This window comes from Metopolophium dirhodum, chromosome 1, assembly GCF_019925205.1.
Source record: "Metopolophium dirhodum isolate CAU chromosome 1, ASM1992520v1, whole genome shotgun sequence".
Classification (NCBI taxonomy): domain Eukaryota; kingdom Metazoa; phylum Arthropoda; class Insecta; order Hemiptera; family Aphididae; genus Metopolophium; species Metopolophium dirhodum.
The window spans coordinates 130,758,042-130,781,669 of record NC_083560.1 but is presented as its reverse complement, the minus strand read 5'-3'; the positions used below and the strand labels follow the sequence as shown (position 1 = coordinate 130,781,669).

At 27.6% G+C, this 23,628-nt stretch overlaps 1 pseudogene; it reads left to right on the top strand.

Moving 5' to 3' along the window:
* Nucleotides 1-1,511: 1,511 nt before the first annotated feature.
* Nucleotides 1,512-23,628, top strand: part of LOC132953773 (uncharacterized) — a 51,851-nt pseudogene continuing 29,734 nt past the window's right edge.

The window sequence follows — 23,628 nt, the reverse complement described above, 5'->3', positions numbered from 1 at the left end:
CGTCGTTGTCCAAGTATTATTGTAGTATGACATACTACTACCACCTAAACTCGTTTCATCGTCCAACCAGCTGTCTCGTTGCGGCCTTGGTACGCCGAAACATAAATCAAATGGTCCACCAGTTTATGTATCAACCTTTCTAATTCGTCAATCATCATCTGGCCTGTCAGAGAAATCATCGTATCTGTCTAGTACTACTAAGCTAGAGGAGCATGAGGCATTCGTACTACACAGTTGGTAACACTAAAATAATTCAGTCCGTCGTACGGTTAAAGATATACCTTAGGTTAAGCTAGGGACACCACTGTTCACACGCCACGTATTAATATGTCTTTACACGCCACGCGTTAACACGCCGATAATTTTAAATCGCATGTTAACCCGTTTATTTTTAAATATTATTCGGTTTTGTGATTATATTTATAACACGCAACGTGTTCCCACTGGATTCCACGCCACTCGTTTCAAACAATTTTGAAAAACGTGTGACGTGTGATAGTAAAATACGACATTTTACTCCAAACATCGGTTGATGGCAGACATGCAATTGGTTAATCATTTATTTTCAGTTAGTTTCTTAAATATAATACATTTTTTATAATGTCTTCATTTGAAGAGTCGTTAATTGAAAATGTCCGCGAGTCTTTATTTTAACACAAGTCTTTATACGATGTTTTTTCCGCCGATTATAAAGATCAGAACATTCGTAAAGAGGCATGGGAAGAGATTGGTAAAAATCTACAAATGTCAGGTAAGATATTAATATTTTAATATATAAATATTTAAATAACTCTTTTTTAAAGATCGAATTAATAATATGAAATAATACTTGTATATTGAATATTGATACAAATTGATATATTATACACGTTAAACCGATGATACTACCTATGAAGTTATACACCATATTAAAAATAAATGTATACATGTTTATTATGTTTTTATTTATTGTATACAAATATTAAGGAATAATTTTTAATTAAAAATAATTTTAACAAGGAACACATTATGTTATTTAGAATCGTTGATCAAATATTAATTCGTCCTCTCCAAATCATCTCACATTCTTTTTTAATACCCAAGAGAAATAAAAATTTAAATCTGATATGAAATTATCAATTTGTTAATTTGATTATTAGAAAAACGCTGATTGTAAAAACATGTATTTAAGGTCTATTTACACATAACCGTTCCGTATCCGTACTGTCCGTTCCGTGTCCGACGTTTAAAGTTTGTTTACTCGTTATGAAATGGGCATGTTTATACATGTCCGTATCGTATCCGTTCCGTATCCGCTCCATCCGTTTCCGTGGTTTAAAATTTGTCGGAGACAATGTTTTTGGGGATTTCACTGATACGGATATGGAAAATACGGAACAATGTAAACAGCCGTCAGTTACAACTAACAACTTGATCGGTTTGTTTTTACCAACTCGTGAGACGTATTTGTTCTTAAGTTTAAAAAGTTTTTTAAGTTTTTAAAAAGTTATTTTTTTAAAAAATCTGAAGTCATGAGTACCAATGCCGACGAAAAAATTATAGAAATGGTTCGTTCTCATATAGAATTATACGACCTTTCACACCCGAAATACATGGATAGTGCACATAAAGATAACATTTGGAGTTCTATAGAAAATGAAATAAATCTAACGGGTAAGTGGTAGTACTTAATAATGTGTTATTTAGTATAAATAACATATTTTTATTAAACAACTATTAAGAATTTATGTTTAGATTATTATTTAATTTAAAAAGAATGAGTGCCTTTGTACTCACGAATGATGTGTAAATGATCTCACATCTTAGCTGTAGTACGACTTTAATTGGGGAATATAATGTCATGGTTTGAGTGGGAATTTGTATAATAACTAATAAGGTAACAATAATCATACAAGATCGCGTTCTCTTTAAAATTTATATTTCTTCAATATCTTTTATACATGTAATTATTGGTTTATGGTAGCTGAAATAAGATATATAAATTTCTGATTGTATAACTTCATTATTTTATTATGAATGCAAAATATTATATTATATTATATTATATAATACATCACGGGTACCTACCTATTGTAATTGTTCGCAACAGTAGGCAACAATAAAAGTAACCTGAATTGTCTTTCGTTTAAATTGTTTAAATTGTAGAAAAACGGTAGCGTCGGTAGGCACCTTTTAATATGTACATTATCTGTTTTTTCGGGAATATTATTTCATATTAACGTTAAAATGTTTATTGTTTAAAGACAACTTATCGTTAAATAACTTAATGATTATTTAATTATTTAGGTTAATAAATATAATATACATATCATATTTCCGTAATAATTATCCATAGAAAATAATAGCTTTTATAGTAATTTATAAAAGTGCAGTCTGATAGTATATAGATTGATAGTATAGCTATAGCATAATAAATGTATTTCCCGTTTGTTATGTTACGAATTGTATGTATTAGGTATACGTAGCATACCTATACATTCCATCGAAAAAGTAATATTAGATCACAAATCGCAATACAAAATTAAAATATAAGATGTGTACGGTAGTATTGATATTATTGAAAATTGAAATAATAAAATAAAAAAAACAATATATGAATAGGTATAAAATGAATAATACGATTATCCTAAGACGCCCAGCAAACAAATATACTAGTATTAAACGTATGTTATACGTATATGGTATACCACAATTACGTATAATACACGAGTATATTGTGTTGAATATAAGTATAATTTAGGTATAATTTTGGGTCAAAAGGTAGCTATTTAACGAATATTCTTTGTGTTTTATACGTAACAAACTACATTTATTCGGCGTATAAAATACGTTTAATTTAGTATAAATATTCAACAAATTTCGTTTAAATCAGGTGTATACATGGTAGAATAACCGAATATTATTCGTGTATAATTAATATAGGATACGAATATTATTCGCGTATAACTAGTGTAAGATACGAATATTATTCGTTTATGAATAGCGTAGGCCACGAATATATTTCGTATATAACTAGTGTAGACTACGAATATATTTCGCGTATAACTATATAGTGTAGGATACGAATATTATTCGTTTATGAATAGCGTAGGCCACGAATATATTTCGTATATAACTAGTGTAGACTACGAATATATTTCGCGTATAACTAGTGTAGGATACGAATATATTATGTGTATAACTATGAAAGGGTACCCAGAGTTTTTTTGTGGGGGGAGCTAAATAATAAAATTATTTTTAAATGAAGTTTATAAATCATGTTGATATTCACGGGGGGGGGGGGGGGGGGTAGATTCACCCTATGCCTTTTTTTTTTTTTATTGCTAAATAACAGGTAGATATTGATGTATTATTATACTCCTTTTTTTCAGATTAACAGAAAATAATTTGTATATCCCTTCTCCTTATAGAAATTCTTGAGAACGTCAGTTATTAATATACTTTGTGTAAGAATACTCTTATTTTTTGACGTAGAATATAAATGTCTGAACTCTGAGTTATACAATAGCATGGGTTATTACAAAGGTTCTACAATAGCACATTTTCTACATTATTACATAAATTTAAACTCTCCATTTTTATTTAACTTAAAAATCTTAAAGCTTACATATTTGTGAGACTCTTTAATATGATAATATTCAATTCCCTACTTTCTGTAAAATTTTCAAGAAGAGAAAAAAATATTATAAATATTTATGCATTTGTAATATTATCTGTTTATAAAAGGATGACCGATCAATAATAAAAAATTGTATAGCTGATATTAAAATGAGTTTATGTATAATATAATTAATTATTTATAATAATAGGTACTGTTCCTTCTTTGGATTTTAAACAGATAATTAAAATATGGCACCTCCAATGAAATAATAATAAAAAAATTTAAATAAAACAACTATGAATATTAATGAATATTTTTTTCTATTTCCTTTTTGGAGCTTGCTTCAACCAGTCTGAAATATGACTTTTAATTACAATCATCTGCTCATTTGGGAATAGATCTTTTACGCAATCTGAAAAATAATAATTACAACTATATATTATAAAAAAAAAGTACCTTAAGTATTTGAAGGCGAACAAAATATATTTTTTAAACAAATTATACATTTTCATCTAAATTATTTATTACATAATATGGTATAATAAGTATAATAATGTACATTCATGCAGTGTTTATTTCAGGAGAGTGATACATTGATCTATAAAACAATATCTAAAACGACATTTTTACTTCCCTTCATTATTTACTCCTATAGCTTCTCCCCCCCCCCCTGCAGGAGTAGAAGGTCTGAAATAAACATTACAATTATGTATAATTGAAGTTTTAGCTATACAATATTTATTTAAAAAGTTAATCGATTTACATTTAAAAAAATTAACTATAAGTTACAAGCATAAAATGTTTCTATTAATATATTTTTTAAATTTACTTTTTTTTTGTTTAAAATTATATAGGTATTATGTTTAAATTACTAAATATAAGTGTAATAGGTAAAATATTTTTATTTATTATACCTGTAATAAGTGTGCACAGCTCTAAGCGACCAAAAGCCAGTTTTTCTCCTCTTCTACCTTCCATGTTTATCATTTCTGCAACACGGTTGTCCAAAACTGTTTTCATGATCTGATAGGTCGTGCGTTTAGCATCAAAAGACTTACAATTTCTGCGTAAAGTGTGTGCCTGAAAATATAATAAATAAATAATTTTTTAAAAAAATAACTTATTATCCAGGTAACCTAAATTCTATAGGTGCAGTGCTATACAGTTCAGTTCTCACACCATTATCATAATTAAATTATAATTCTGATTTTTTGATTTTTTAAATATACTTTAAGTCCAAATTTTCAAATACTTCAAATATTTTACCATTTCTGGTCCCATATAAAATGTGAACCCCACTTTCCTTTATAATAATTCAGCAGATCATTTAGGTAAATGTAATTTAGATAAATCTAAATGAAAATTTAAACAACTAGTTTTTGAGTTAATTAACTTTGTGTACTAAGGCTAAAATGACTATGGTAATGGGTTAGGAAGATATAAGCCATAAGGAGGCTATAATGAATTGAAAAAGTTAGTAGGTAATTATTATTAATTCAACAATAGTAATAGTTTGTAAAAAATAGTATGAGTCTAGATTCAATATTACATTTAGTTTAGATTATTGTAAAAATTTTTTTAAGGATTATTGTCCTTAGTATAAATATTTTAATAACTCAGAAATTATTTAATACATTTTTGACATAGATGCATCAACATTTTGAAAAAAAGGTGTTTTCATTTGAAAAATATATGTTTATGCTGTCACAACACTATCTTAACTAGTATAAAAAATATGAAGAATTTTAATAAAATCAGTATTAAAGGAAAAAATTGAAGGGAGAATGTTTAAAAAATAACCCTGTTCATAATTAAACTTACTAAGACTCGTCTTTGCTCAAAATTTGCTTCAAGAGCATTTAACTCATCAATTGTCATCACGGGAATCTTTAAATTAGAGCGATCAATAACATTTTCTGGTATATTTAAAATGTTTTGTGGACGTGAGTTGTCATTAATATTTGTCAACAGATCTTGGTTTTTAATTATATCAACCTTCATAATTCCTATATCTTTTTGAATAGCAGATATTTGATTTGAAACTATACAAAAAAAAAAATATAATAATTAATAATACATTTTACATGGTTAAATGATATATATTAATAATTATATATATAATAAATTAACAAAACAAATATTTTATGATTTATTGAATTAATTAAGACTTTAACTTACCATTCATCATAACATGACCAATATTTTGTACAACATTCATTAGTTCAGGTATTGTACAAGCTTGTGAATTTTGATTTCCATTGTCTTCGACTACATTTTCCAATTCACATGACTGTTGTAATGGACTTGAAGTTAACTGTACTGGAAACAATGTCTCGTTGTGAATTTCATTTTCAAATGAATCAATTATGTTAAAGTTACCTAAAAATAAATGAATCCATATTATATATTAATTATACATAAAACCAAAACATCATATTAATATTAAAAAATAAATAACTTGATGGAGCCGGAACATTATCTATAAGCATTGAAAACATAGATTGACTTTGATTGTCACTTTCATAAGAATAATTTATTAGATAATCTGAAAAATGCATAATATTATTAATATTTAAATACAAATATATTTCAATAATGTCATACTATTAATTGAGCTGTTAGTTAAATGTTGATTACAATTTTAATTTTGCAAATAATGAAAAAAAACCTACATATTTTAGAAATGCAATTTTTTTTAATTTTTTTTTTTTTTTAATTGTTATAAAGTTATAAATTACTTTTAGGTTTGTTTTTTTTCTTATGAACTACAGCTGTAATATTTTCTTCATTTTCATCAAACTGCTTCTTCTTCTTATGTTTTCTTTTGTGTTCAACATCTTCTGTCTCTGTTGAACTGGTTATACAAAAAATAGACAGTTTCATTTTTGCTTCTTTGTAATCATCTAAATGATATAAATAATAATTTTATAATAATAAATAAGATCATTTATCAATATTTATATATTCATATTATTTTGAATTAAAACAATTATATTTATGAAATATCAACTTGCCAAAAAATTTTCGTGGAATACAGATATGTGTTGACCATACATTTGTAGGATTTTTTTTTAACTGAGAGTACTTCAATGCATTTTTACTTCCTGGCCACTGACATTTAAATTGTTGTGTAACATCATCAGTCAAAACCCAATTACATAAAACAACTTCCGCTGATTGGTCTTCCAAAAACTCAACAATAACAAATGTATATTTTCCAAGTTTTCTGTGGTAGCCATATAATGGGCTCTTAAATAAGAATCTAAAAATTAAAATAATATTTAGTTTGATTTAGTTTTTGAACAATAACCACATTTATACTATAGGTAAACTAAGTAATTTAATATACATATTTAAAAAAATTGGTAAGTTTTAATTTTACCTGTAATATCGAGAACCGTGCAATATGATTTTACCCAATCTTTTTTAACATCTGCATATTTTTCTGCTTGCTTAACAGATTCGTGTAATGGAAAATATAATTCATAATCTTTATTTTTGACTATGGGTGAATAATTTTCCCGAACTAACCAAATACATGGTATAGCCATAACATTACCATTGCCCAAGGCCGCAATGGCATACAACTTATTTAAATTATTCATTCTAAAAGGAAAACATATATTAATTAACTGTGTAAATATAATTATTAAAATATTACATAGTTAACTGGATACATGAAGCATAGCACAGACAAAAAAAGATGTCTCTGAAATGTCTTCAGATGTAGGGAAATAGCACGCTTTATACTTCACATCACTTAAATGATACAATTTTAAATCTGAGGATATATTTTTGCATTCCATGGAACCAACTGATATTGAAGAACATGGTTGGTCATATAAAGGTACTAAATCATCAAATTTTGCACAAACTAAGAATATTTCACCATTCATGCTTAGAATATTTTTTACAATGCATACTATGTTTCTAGAAATTATAACACAATCATCCTTTTTTGTGCTTCTACGTTTCTTATTTGAAATTCTTAAGGTATAATTTTCAGTTATGATAGTAGAGTACTGTACAACAGACTCATTAAATAGACTATTGGGTAAAGGTCCTTCACAATGATATCCATCCATAAAAGGGTAGTTAATATAGTGTTGAGGATTTGAAATACAATTATTATGCTCTTCATTTATGCGATTGTACAATTGTACTAAAGGTGCACGCCCAGGTCGAACAATTCTTTTTAAATGCTGCAAATAGTTTTCATAAGGAAATGATGAAAATGAATCCAAAACACCATATTTTTTAGCATCGTCTGGTAGATGTATAATTGAATGAATATTATAGGAAGCATTTATTCGCCCATAAATAATACAAAATGTTTTTAAAAAATGTTTTGTTAAAGCTTTCGCAAAATCATTTTGTGAAAATACTGTCTTAGGACATCCTAAGATACGCATGGCTATATGTAAAGTCATAAAATTATTGTAAACAGGAATGGTTACAATATTTTTAAAGATAAAAGGGCCAGTATACATTAAAATTTGTCGTAGTTCTGTAGCTTTAAATGTATTATAATTATTTATATCAGTTGGATAGCGTGCAAAATCTGTACTCAACCATTTTGAAATAGTTTTCATTCTTTTATTTACAGATATAATTTGATCATAAGATAAACGAGTTGAACCACAAGAACCACCACGGGTCCCTCTGATAAAGAATCTTAATATTTTTTTCATTATACCTAGGCAACATAAGTGCATGTAATCCAAAGGAATACAAGATACAAGTCCCAAACCAGGAATACTGAGTAATGGTGAAATACTTATATGGTGTTCTTCATTCAAACGATGAACAAATGATTCATCTGTACGTAATTCAGCTGTATCATTTGGAAAACATATATTACCTGTAGTCTTATTACGGTATGAAAAGGATAAATAATCGCCTTCTTCTACACATTTTTCACATCCGAAATAGCCGGTATGACCTTTGACTTGCTTAATAAACGCTCGAGCTGGTGCATCAGCAATAATTCCTTTCACCCTAATTGTTATGGAACAGTTTTCTATGATGACACCGTTTTCGATTAAGTCTTTTAATTCAGTTATAAATTGTGAAAGATATTCATGAACATCATGTGGTTTTTTTGATCCAAAATAAGCCCCAATAATAAACGGTATGACTGTGTGCTTGGTTAAGACACCACACAAAATTGGCCAGAATGAACTTCCTCGTTTGTCAATAGGTAAACCATCAATGTTAAACCATAGTTCAAAAATAGATAGCTGTCGTAATTCGTTATTAACTTTATATAAATGAATTAACCCTTTAACCAAACCAAAATGAATATACTCTCCATTAGCTATAGAACTAATTTTAACTTGACCCGACACAGGAGTTGATAATAATGTTCTTGAATTAAATGGTAGATCTTTAAGGCATTCTATGTTATCCACAGATTTAAGAATTTTTAATAAATCTGTTGTTTTATTTCTCGAAAGTCCCGATGTAACTATGAATGATGCAAGCTGAGATTGAAATGTTATAGGAGTATTAGTACTTTGAATTGTATTGATATTACATTCTACAGAAGATGCGTTCTGCTCACATGCAGGTAAGTTCCCAGATGGAATACCAGTAGAATTGTCTTTATTAGAAAATGAATTGTCACAAACAGTAGCAACATTAACATTTGGTGAAATAATATCACAAATATCAGTTCTTGGTGATACTTGTGTTATATTTGTTATATTACTAGATTGAGGTATTGTACAAATACTTTTCTGCTTTTCCCTGAGTTTTTTTGATTTTTTGGATAAACAGCAACTAGGCTTAAAAGCATACTTTGGCATTTTTCGTTGAACTATGAACATTTTTTTTTTTAAATTTAGAAAAAAATATACTAATATTGTAATTTTAGAAAATTAGAGTAGTATAGGTTCAATCATAATTTTTAAGTTTTGTAAAATTTACTATATTAACAATAGAAAATTAATTACTATCAATGTAAAATAAATAAAATAAAATATATTAGGCTGAAAAATCATCGTAAACAATGATTTATCATATTGAATTCAAATTTAACACATCCATCACAGTGACCTACTCAAGAGCAAAATTCTCTCATCCTTGATATTTATGTATAAAATAAAAAAGTATTAGTAAGAATTTTTTTCTGTTTAGGCAAATAGATTAGAAATTACACATACAGAGCAAAATAAAACCATAATAATACACAAAGAAAATTTAAAATAGAAGAGGATAGGTACCATATTAGGTTCAATTTCTTCATTACCTATAATAGGTTAGGTATACCTAACGCATACTTATTATTTAGCACATATAGTACGTACATACGCAAATTATATTATAATATAAATTATAATTTAATTTGATTGAAATTAAAATATTGTTAAGATTCCCAACTATTAAATTTTCCGACATAATTCCCTAACAACAATTCAATTACGGTACCTAGCGGGTTTTTAAAAAAAATGTTTAATAGGTATAATTTTTTAACATAAGTATACCTACATACAATGTTGTATAATAATATATAAATTAGAAATACAATATTATGTTGGTATTTTATAAAGTTAATAAAACATTTTGAAATATTTTAACCATTTATTTACTTAAACAAAGACAATTTTATTAATTAAAAGCAGAATAATTTGTAAGAACTGCACACCCAGTGCCCCATTAACATTATACGTACATCTATTACATTATATAAACTTACTATAGTAATATAGTAACCTATAGAAACCTATAGAAACTGTCTGTCGACTGTCACAAACAAAATATACTAATATATACTATATATTATATACCAATAGGTAGATATAATTCTTACTAAATAATACTAATTACTAAATAGTAAATAAATACTAATTTTATATGTTATAGCTAGATAGTTATCTAGATAATAAAAAAATAAAAAGTCAACCCTAATTTAAATGATGAAAGTAATCTGTGCATTGTGCCACATCAAATATTATTATATGTATCTACGATTTATATAAATAATAATATATATTATTAAAAATAATATTATGGCTTAATTAATTATTAATATATTAATAAGCACTTCGAAGTTCGCAATGTGCATGCACGTAATACTATGTAAAACTACAAAGCACTAACTATAATATTATTATTATAGTTTATAAAGTTTTTACCTGATATATTATTCTTATAAGAAGTCGATATTTTCGTTTTTGAATTTTGTGTAGTAAACTAGTAAATTTAGTTTAAACTAAACTGAATAATTGTCGTGGATCGACAACATTCGCAAATGATATGTCGGTTAGGTCTATCCCGGTACACGTGTTATTACTGTACAGTAATAATAACGTGTTCAGTGTTGATCGGCGTCAGGCTGTGCGAGTGCAACGGCGATTATACGGGTTGTCGATTATGATCGGCGGGGATGAGGTAACGCCCGATCCGAAGATAAACAACAAACTGCTATCGCACGTTTATAAATATATAATATATTTATAAGTTATTAATGTTATTATAATTGAATTACCCAGTATCAATAAACCGACAGTGCATGTTTTGGTAAAATATTTAGTAAACATGGTACGTATAATCTAGGTTTTTAATTCGTATAATAATTATAACATACCAAATGGTAAACGTGAATATACTATCATCTATATGACTTTATATATAGACACAATTTATAAAACGTATTATTATATACCTAGTAAATGTAAAAGTATACTTGACGCGTCACGCATTATATTTATTAAAGTTTACCCAAGCATCAGCGTAAGTTCGATCCGGTGTCGGCAAGCTATGTCTAACATATATGTAACATAATAGGAGCAAATAATTTAGTTTACCTACCACTCAATATTTTATTGAAAAAATTTGAACGACCACACTTTCCCACGCCAGTGCACTGGTTGATCATTCAGACGCATCATTTCAGTTTCTTATTATTGTTTCTCTTTATACCAAATTATGATAAATTGCTGGCATACAACTAATTATGCCTGTTTGTTGTAGGTGGGCCCAGTCCAAATATCCAATTTGTTAATTATATGGTATTTACAAAGAATCTGGCATAGAAATTTTGAATTGCCAAGACTGGCACTTGACAGCTATAGACTAGTCTATGCATTCATTGTTATAGTATAGATGTTAAAACTTAAAAATATGTTTCTGATATTATCAATTTTCTCTTGGCTATTAATCGATAATAGTTGTCAGTAACCACATCTACTGTTATAACAGTATATTTTGAAATGTTGAAAAGAATGATCAACGTAAGATAAACGTAGAATAAACGTAATTCTATCACGAAAAATGTTCGATTATGTGTATACGTATCGTCAACGTAAAATATACATAAATCCATACCTATATTTCGACGTAAGTTCGACCAACCAATAATCAACGTAAGATAAACGTAGAATAAACGTAATTTTATCATGAAAAATGTACGAATAAGTGTATACGTACCGTCAACGTAAAATATACGTAAATCCATACCTATATTTCGACGTAAGTTCGACCAACCAAAAATCAACGTAAGATAAACGTAGAATAAACGTAATTTTATCACGAAAAATGTACGACTATGTATATACGTATTGTCAACGTAAAATCTATCTTTTTCAATGAATATTATACCATTATTATACGAATAATGTCTACGTATATACATACACCAAAGTTATCCTTATTATAAACGTAGATTATACATGCTATGTTTACTGGGCGCGTATTATACTCAATATTTTAAATACACCGTACTTTCCGATTTCCGTGCGTGCGCGAGCATAAACGCATAATAATGAATAAAGATACGTGGGTATTTTCGGCGTTCTTGACTGTAAATTATATTTAATTAAATTAAATCAAAAAGTAATTACTTATTACCTTTTCAATTGATGAACCACAGTAATGTTTGAGTTACTCAATACCTCGTAATAATATAGTAATATAATATAGTAATACCTCGTACAGACACGACGACGACAACGACGCACAAAACGAGTCCGCATGGGCAGTCGTAGTGTATAATAATATTATTATACGATATTAACACGGATTCGCGAGTATACGTAAACGAGAATAATAATTAATTAATAATAATATTATGTTGGCAGCACACCGTACGAATTGCCACCCCACTCCGCCCGACGGTCCCCTCTACACGCGTGACGACCCCGCCTCCGCGCCGAGTATGTTTGGTAGCCTGCGCGACGACCGTCACACACACACACTAGTGCTCTGCATGGTCCGGTCTTAATCAGTCCGGTCCGGACTACAGTCTGGTTTGGTCCAGTCCTATGAAATAAAATTAAGTAACAGTTTGGTTCGGTCTAGTTTTAGACATTTAAAAATTAATTCGGTCTAGTCTCAACAGAAATATGTTGTGTTACAGTTCAGTTCGGTTCGAATAAAATATTCATATTTACTTTCAACTCGGTCCTGGTCCAGGTTTAAGACCGGTTCCGGTATTGGTCCGGTCTTCGGTCCCGGTTCCGCCGTATACGATTTTATATTTAGAAAGAATTATACATATTACATAATAATATTATACATTTTATAAAATGTTAAATTTCCGACACTAATAGCATTTTATCTCTTTCTGTTTTTCAAAGAATAAATAATAATTACAGTCTAGACTGACGTGAACTTGTATAACAACAACAAATAATTGAAATAGTGATACCCGGATACCTATAAATATAAAATCGTATTTTGACGTTATGTAATATGTATAATTGTCAATTCCACGAACTTGTAGTGATAAGTGACAACACTGTCCACCTACTCGTGCCGCCGAAGCGACGTCTAGTATTAGCAGTATTAGTATTAGCATTGAGTATAGATAGTATAGAGAGACCATCTTTCCTATATTATGATACGTAATGAATTAGTTCACTAGAACTGTCAATAGAGCGCGCACCGCGTTATAATGAAAATATAAAAATAATAATTATAATTATATTATAAAATAATGTAATGTAGTTGTGCAGTTGACACCTCTACGTAATTTACGTTTCATCACCATCATAGGTTTACGATACAACGTTGCCTAATTTGGTCATAATTAACGTTGCCATTTACAACCTAAATGTATGAATTAATAGGCATATATTATTTACAAGCTGCGGCCGCACGTCCGCCCTGACGAGTGACGAGTCCTGCACTCCTGCGCGTCGTGAAGCTTGCAAGTTGCATCCCAATTCTCAATATCCCATTAATGCTGGCCGGCGGCCACATGTGTCGTACATTATGCTACGATATCGTTGGTGACCACCGTTCACCGGGCTCCGATCGACGTTAATGTCAAGCGTCAAAGAACTTATTATTGCACGAATACAATCTTTAACACTCGTGTAAAGTCGAATATTCGTATACATTTAATTTAATTTACCTAGTTGATCATAAATTGTATTGTTGGTATTTCTCTCATGTTTCATGATTTAATCATTTAAATAGTTGCTATACGTATATACACCTAGACCTAACCGAAAGTACCTTCTGGATCATATTATTTTCGTTATATTATCGTCTTTATTAATTATAAAGTAAAATCATATTTTACGAAATAAACAAAATTACAATGAATAATTGTCGACTTAAAATGTTCACCAAATAAACTTCTATTGCCATTTTCTAGATAATATTATATAAATATAATAATATTATTAGGTACATTATATTTATTTTTTGTTAAAAGCATGAAATATATCACAAAAACGTGAAACATTGAAATATGTCTAATACAAATATTAATGCTAGTGTTTTATCAATTATTGATTTTATAATCTAGATTAGTTCTTATAATAATCATGGAATGAGTACAGTGGTTGACATATTATTAGTATATTGATTATTCTTGTTTTCGACTAAACTTGGTAAAACTTCGATAAAATTTGGGGTATTTCCCAGGAAATTGCTTATCGACGACGTGCGACGTCGACAAACAATGTATTATTATTATAATGATATTATTAGATATTATTCTATTCTGTGGTATTAACTATTTTCGAATATTGCATTAGTAACATTACTGTAAAAGTGTAAACGTTGAGCAACAGTGCAAGTGCAACACCAATCTCGATTATTATTTATATTATAATAAAATAATATTTTTTATTTAACTGTGGTCTGTGGATGTATGTCTATTGTTTTCTACTATTTAATATATTACTAAATTACATATTAAATTATTAAATAAAAAATGAAAAGACAGTCAAATGCCTTTATTTCTTTTTTCCAAAGAAAAGTTAAAGAAACTGATCAACAGAACAGCTTATCAAAATGTGATTCAGATCAAGACCAACCTAGCAAAGAACTTGTGGTAATAAAGTTGAACTATTTTTTGAAATAATCTAAATATTCATACATTTATGTATTTCTAATAATATTATAATTTATGAAAAATATATTTAGCTTAATTTAATTGTTTACTTTATTGTTTTTGAAAACCATTATTATACCATTTACCTCTTTTAATTAATTTATAATAATGAATTAATATAATATTGTGATCTATGAGATTTAATGGTCAATGGGGGGGGGGGGGGGGGGGAGGCCCTACTAGAACGATAGTATAAACTTATATCCTAATCCCACCCCAGAACCAATCTTATATTTAGTCATCAAGAATAAATCATTTCATTTGAATAAAAAACTTAAAAATTTAAATAAAAATAAAAATTAAGGAAAAACGAGAATTTTTACTCAAAATCGGATTTTAAATGTTCAAATTTTATAGCTAAGGATTGAAAACTTAAAGGTTCCACGTAGACGTAAGTAGGTTATTCTGCAACCAAAAAATCTCAAAAATATAAATCACGGTTTTTATTTTTATATAGTTAGGTATTTTATGTTCAAATTTGGAGGAAATGACATATTAAATAATCAAGAATAACGATTTTAGTTATTTTGTTGTAATTTTATAATATTGATTCAACTTACATTCTATAGTATTAATAATAATTAATAACTAATAACATTGAGTATGGATAGTATACTCAATGCTAATAAGTAATAAAAATATTCACACTGATATAGGGCTGCCATTTATTAGAGATTAAAAATCGGGACATTTAATTTTGGAAACCCTTCAAACATTTGAGCTTAGTATGTAAGTACCCATTAGCTATTTTTTTATATTATTATTTGTGTAAAGTACATATACTTGAGAAGAATGAACCTCCCCAGCTCTATATTTACTCATTATTTAAATATACAAAGATTATAATATAATAAAAGACTATTAAGATAATAATAACATTATAATTCTTTTATTTATTGATTTTTTAGTTCATAATCTTAAACAAATTTTTTATCATTATATACATTATATATAGGTATAATACTATAATATCGATTATCATTGACACCATCAGTCTTCAAGTTCATCACTATTTTCTTTTGATATTTGTTGAGATCTTGAAGTTTCATTCTCAGATGCTTGATTTTTCCATGAATATTTTGAAGTTTTATGAACTTGAATAAGCAGATTTTTGTTTTTTGATATTTCGTCATAGAACTCTTTGCAAGGTTTATTTTCTAAATTAGTTTTAATGATTAAAGTTGCTTCAACTGTATCTATTCCTAAACTATTTCTTGATTTTGTCCAATAATTATTCATTAATGAAAATATTCTTTCTACTGCAGCATTAGAACCTGGCAATGCAAAAGCAAATTCGACTAATTTCAATAATGTAGAATAATCGGTGTTTGTTTCTTTAAATGATTTAAATATAGATATCCATTTTTCTTCGAATGTTAAACTGTGCCATTCTGCAGATTTTTCTTTAACAAGTTTTTCAAATAATTTAAATTGTTCAAACAGTTCTTCTTCATTTAAAACAATGTTTAATTTTGATTTTACAAAATTGATTGACAGTTTTAAATTTGACCAGCTTATTTCATTTGTTTGCAACATAAAAATCCACGATAAAGAATTTAATTCAGGTATGTGTTGATTTGAAGCAGTCCAATCCTTTAGATAATTTATACACAAATTATAAAATGAAGTACAAATGTCAGTAAACTTTTTTCTTGTTATTTCTCCATTATCTAACATTTCTTCCATATCACTTGTTAAAAACAAATCATCTCTTTTATTCTCTAGCTTTTCAATTAAGTTATTCATAATTGATATTAGTTCTACAGCACATAATTATTGTTCCTCAATTTTTTTAATGAAGATATTAATTGTTTTCAATTGGCTTTGCGAGAATTTTAGCCATAACAAAGATGTTTCATTTTCAAAAAATATTTTTAAGGCCTTAGGACAGTTATTTTGCGACAAAAAATAAGATTTGAGTGCGGAGAACATAGCTATTATTCTATCAATTGCTGGTTGTAAAGATAACCACCTAGTTTTTGAATGCGATAATATCTCTGTATACTGAATATCGACAAAATCACAAAATTCTTTTAAGGTTTCGACACGCACGGTATAAATATGGAAAAATCCGAATATTTTGCAAGCAATTGAATCAATATCAATCGGAAGACTATCTGCTGCATATTGGATACTATTATGTACTATGTGAGCACAACATCCTAATCCTAATATTTCACGATTTAATGTGTTTTTTAGTTTAACATACACATTGTTTTTCCCTTTTCTTGCAATACCACCAAAATTAGTATTTGTATTGTCTCCGGAATAGCTAATTATTTTTTCTTTGATTCCAAATTTTTCCAAAACGCTTATTATTTTATTATGAATTAAATCAGCTGTTTCTCCTGGCAAGCTAGAAAAATCTAAAATTTGATTTTTTACTCCATATTCTGGACTAAAGTACCTAGCAATGACCGGCACTAATTTAATTGCCTTATGGTTTGAAGCGTCTACTAATATTGAAATATAGTTAGCATTTTTTAAGCAATCAATCGTATTTTTCATTGCATGTGGTGCTAAAATATTTGTGATTAAGTCACGAGTTTTAGTTTTGGCGGAAGTGAACTTTTTTTCGTGAAATAAATGACGAATAAGATCTGCAGTACATGTCATAGAATTAAAACTATGATTATGCATGCAGGTATGAAAAGCTAATGTCAATTCTTTAGCAGCTAATTTTAGTGATTCATCATTAGCATTTAGAAGCGTAAAAAAATCACTAACCTTATTTGAAGTAATTGCAGCTTCTTTTGCGTTTTTATGTTTATTTGTTTTAATATGGCCAGTTATATCTGTTTTTCCACCATGAGTAACAGAAAAATTACTTAAACATGTAGTACAATGTACATCAAAATCATTATTTGGTTTTAATTTTTTAATAAAAGGGAATTCCTTTTCCAATTTTTCAGTGAAACGACATAGTCTTTTCGGAGCCATTTTATTACAATTCAATTACAAAATCACGCGAATAAAAAGTACATAAAAAGGTATAAAATAATAACTATTACTTATTTCGATAAAACAATAAAAATCAACCTATGCACGAGGCGACAAATACGAAGTAAGCCGGAGTACACGCAGCCGAAAACTGTTTTTCTATCATAACGAAATTATTACCTACTCGTCAAAACAAAGTAGTTTATCGACAACATTTTTATAAATAGAACAGAATATTATTCCAACAATCATTATGATGGATAAATGTTCAATTGAAGTAAACGACAGAATTTCTAATATTAGCTATACGACCTAATCATTGATAATAATATATCGGATCATTACATTTTGTTCCGCGATACATTTGTTCCAAAAACCGCCATAATATAATCACTCTTATAATTTTAAAACAGGAAATTTCATGAAACCGGTATTATTTTATGTCCCGACCGGGACTTATTGAATTACGGGACAGCGTGCTTGAAACCGGTAGTGTCCCGGCTAAATCGGGACGAATGGCAGCCCTACACTGATAAATGTCTATTCTGTGTGATTCCTAAAATCGCCTTGCCCGTGTTAACCTTCGGTTTTGTCACTACAGTCTGATAATAATTTATAAAATTAATAATAATTATTTATATATTATTATATTATTACGTATTTAATTTCTATCTATTTTATATTATTTTATTTGTAAGTAATATAAAATGTTATACTAGATATAGGTAATGCCTTTTGAGATGATTTTGACAGTTGCGTAGTAACTTGGTTACTACAAGTCTACAATATATTAGCGTGGTATAATAGGTATGACAACAGTGAGTGAATGTATAATTTCATAATTTACCCATTAAATTATAGTATTTAAATTTTGTGTTAAATGTGTTTATTTTCTGTTATATTGATTACATTTTAAAATTATTTTATAATAATTTATTAAAATATAATATAATATTATGTATAAATTGATAGTTGATATTTGATAAAATTGATTTTAAGATTTACAAGTATAAATCAACACACATTTCATGCACCATTATTTTATCTTTATTTTTGAAGGTTAAAAAATTATTATTGATAGGTATTAAATTTTCAATTTTAATGAATTAATTACAAATTAAATATTAAGATTTTAGATAAAACAATAAAAGTAACATGTTATAAAAATCAAAATTTTGAAATTAAGTACCTAATGATTGTATGCATATGTAGGTGGATAAAAAAAATTATAAATTTTAAATCTGTAAAATGTGTTAATAAATTATAAAGTAAAATCATTTAATAAAATTAACATATATTTTAAACGTTCCGTCGTACCTATTTGAAACATTGAAGATTTAAAAACATATTATTAGGTACATCGTATAATTGTACCAAATTTAAATTTGTACATGACATAAAGAATAATAATAACAGTATAAAACTGAAAAACAAATACATAATTATGAATTATAATAATAACAAAGATAATAATAATATTAAACACTTAATTATATAATAAACAAATTAATATTTAACTAAATGAGTATTATTATTTATTACATTTAATAACAATTGAGTATAGGTAGATATATAGAATGATAATAATAATAATAATTAAAAAATCCTTATTTATGTTGAAGTATACTTAATTTAGAGTTTTGTTTTCCTTTATTTATAATTTTTACATTATCCATAGACCATTTGCATTCTTTATAGATTCGAATAGTAAATAAATTATTTAATATAATTTTTTTTTCTTTTTGACATATATTTTCTAATAAACTGTTTTTTATTTTATTTTCAGCCATGTTTACTAATGTGGATACCAAATTTTTTTTCCATTTTAAATTTTCATAGTAATTTTGAAATACCTTTAGACTTTCATGAACAAAATCTACTAATTCTTTAGTGGGTGCTTTTAAACCTACATCTGTTGATGTCCATTCAATATGATCAAATGTCTTGTGTAATATAAACAATTGATCTTTGTCAACAAGGCTTTTATTCGTATTAATTAACTGATGATAACATTTATTACATTGGAATTTTTTGAAACATTTCATAGCTAAATATCCTGCGTAATATTCTAAGGAACATTTTTCTAATGACAAAGAAGACATTGGTAGTGATTCATTCTCCGTACAATCATATGTATCTTCTGAATCACTAGAAGAGGCTATAAAAGTAGTTTTTTGAACGTCCACATCTTTATCATGTGGAGTATCATCAATGAGTAAGTCAGTTAATATTTCTGGTGTTAAAAAATTGTCTTCGTCATCCTCACAATTTGATTTTTCAGATGCACAATTTAAAAGACTAAAGGAACAAATACTCGCAAAACCACATCTGAATGATTTGCTAGTTGGATTTCTATTGTACCCACAGCGTTGTCTGAAAATTGAAAATAGATTTTCGAGTGCATCTTGACACAGTCTATTTGTCAAAAGGAAGAAGTTTGTTGGTGATGGATTTGTACTTTTTTCATGTTCATAAAGTTCCAATACTGCATTCAAAGACCAAACAAACCCAGTGAAGCATGGTGGGATATTATCTTTGGCTTTTGCCTTATTTTTAAAACTTTGTTTTTTAATATTTTTAAACATTTCCAATGCTTCATAAATAATTGAGAATCCCTTTAAATTTTTTTCACTTAGCGGTTTTCTGTATGGGTTTTTATCGTATAAATGTTTGCTATTCAGGACATCAAATAGATTGTTTACTGGAGGAAAAAATTTGCTGTGTCTTGTGCTGTCGAAGAAACTAATTCACCGGTTTCAATGGCAGTTTTCATTGCTGCACTGACGGTGTTGCTGAAAACTTGTAAAGCTAGTTTGCAACTCATTTTCTGCCATGGGTTCGGATACAAATGCCGTTGATCAATTTTACACATTGCTCTTGTCGTTTTGCTACATGAGTCAATTTTATATGTTTCACGGAAATGATTGAAACATATTTTTTTCTCGCCTTCATTTGTTGTTAGTATGATATTTCCTGTAAGCAGATTATTTCTAACGCTTTTCATCAAATGAGGAATATCATACATTAAGAAAATTTTTTTGCTGTTAATTACTGTATATGGATTTTCAGGAGTCCCTCCAAGCAAGGAAAACATTTTGCGGTTACTTGTACCTTGATCACACGTAATTATACTTGGTGAAAATCCAATTTCACATAGTTTCACAATGCTAGTTCTTGCAATGTTGGCCATTTGATCACCTGTGACTCCAGTACTACTAATGAAGTAAGCAAAAGGTAGTTTCCATTTGTTATAAAGTCCACGTATCATTACAACAAGAACAAGTTTTGCAGACTTTTCTGATTGACCCAAATGCCCTAGATCTTCATAGCCCTCAATGAAATCTAATGATTTATTATACTCCAGACATGTTTTTATTGACATTTCATCAATTAACACTACACATTTTTTTTCTTGCTCAGTCATTACTTTAGACATTAATGTCAATTGAGAATTATATTCTGTTACAAAACCTGGCAAATACATCAACGATTTAAGCCATCGCTGAATAGAAGTCACTCCGGGTAAAACTATCTTATTTCTTCTCATAAACCTGTATGTTGATGGGGATTTAAAATATATAGATGTAGCAAAATTTTTCTCGGCTTGTGTCCATGGCTTTTTTTTGTTATGCAAAAGTTGCATAGTGACAAGTGCTTTGGAATTTTTTGAGTTAAATACAGAGTTATTAATCAAAGTACTTGGATCCCATTTTTTTTTTGTTTTTTTTTGGAATTTGCATTTTGTTTTATCAGGCGTGATATTTTAAGACGCTTCTGTGCCAATAGTTTTTTTTGTTTCATAACTGTTTCTAAAAGTTTTTCATATTTTCTACTTTGTTTGGTTTTTATTGGGCTTGGTAGTTGAGTCAATTGTGACACATATTTTTTTGTATTTGGGGAAACAGTTTCAAAATTATATGTTTGATCATATTCTTCATCAACAATTTCTTTGATATCATGACGTGTCTCTATACATTTTTCATAAGTTTTATTTGGGATAATTAATTTCAGTTCTTTTGGTGAAAAGTCCTGTATCATTTTATCGCCAAAAGGACTCTTTTGAAATACATTTATGTGTTCTTCTCCTACAAACAACAAGAATGTAATTTTTATTTTATTGAAATTTGTATTTATGTATAACATGTAATGACAAGTAATTTGTTTTAATTTTTAAATTGTTTTAATAAATAATAAGTAATAATGCATTATTTTAAAATATAGGTACTATAAAAATGTAATTTATATTTATTAGCATAGACAGACATTAACCAGTCTTCCACTATATTTGTGTATTCTGTAGTCAGTATAGTAATAATATTGTATTAGATGTTTAATCAGGTAACGTTTACTTCTATATCAACTTTTTTGTGAGGAAAATGTAATAAGACTAATGTTTCATACTACAAATTCTTTAGCAAAATGCTAAATGTATCATGGCTACTTGGTACAAACTACATTACAATCTAATATTTAACACCTTCTGCCAAATTCATATTTTCATAAAAATATAAAACAACTTTAAGTGGTAGCTGATAGATAATATGGTACACATATATATTTTGTTTTAAGTGTTTATATAATTTTATGAAATATCAATAATCAAAGTATGTATACTTTGAGAATAACAATTGCATATACCATGTGTTAACAAAAACTATTTACAATGTATAATTAAATTATCCATATTACTTTATAACCTATACATATTTTTGAATCCTGGTTGCTAGACATAAAATTACACTATTTCATAATCAATCTCTCACTGATACAATTCTAAAATATGTTTAGGGTACTGAGTAATTATGTATAGGTAACTAAGTTAAGTAGTTTACCCAGTTTTCGAGGACACACAGTATATAATATTTTTTTTTTAAATAGAAAACATTAACACTTGGAGTAGGTATGTGTTTAAAAATTAAAAATTATGAATTTTCCAAAATAATGCAAAATTGAAAAAAAATTGCACAAAGTACAAAATCAATACTTTTAGATTCTGGGTGGAACGATGAATGTATTGATTTTACAATGATGTGTGTTTTTTTATTTTATTTTTTTATTTTTTTTTTATTTTTGTGTCTGTGTACACGATAAGTAGTCGAAATAATGCTACGATTTTCAACTTCAGTATCTTGTTCGATCAGAAAGTGAATATCGTTGGTGCATTGGGGAGGTCAAAATTTAAATTTCCTAGTAGTTTTCAAAAGCGCCGGGAAAAACAAAAGAAAAATTCAGGAAAAACGGGAATTTTTACGCAAAATCTGTTTTTGACAAAATCGAATTTGGTTTTTGGTGTAACTTTAAAACAAATTACCGTAGATTCTTGAAATTTTCACTGGTTGTTTAAATTTGCATTTTCTATACACGATAAAATTTTCAAAATATTACGATTTGTTTTGAACTGTTTAGGAACATTTTCATTTTACATTTTTTTTTAGTTTTTTTTTTCTATAAATATCAATAAAATTTTATTTGTTGGTTAAAAAAGCTTGAAAATTTAATAGAAGGCTCCTGTGTTGTTTCAAAGGCAGATGAAAAAATTCAAAAACCTTAGTCACAGTTTTTATTTATAAGCATTTAAAGTTCAAATATTAACAAAATACGAAAAAATCACGATAATTAACAAATTATTTTGAGTTGAGAATTCATAAAAATTTTTTTATTAAATCTAAGATTTGAAAATGTAATACAAGATTCCTTTTAAGATTTTCTACCTTTATCAAAAAAAAAATGTCTATTAGAA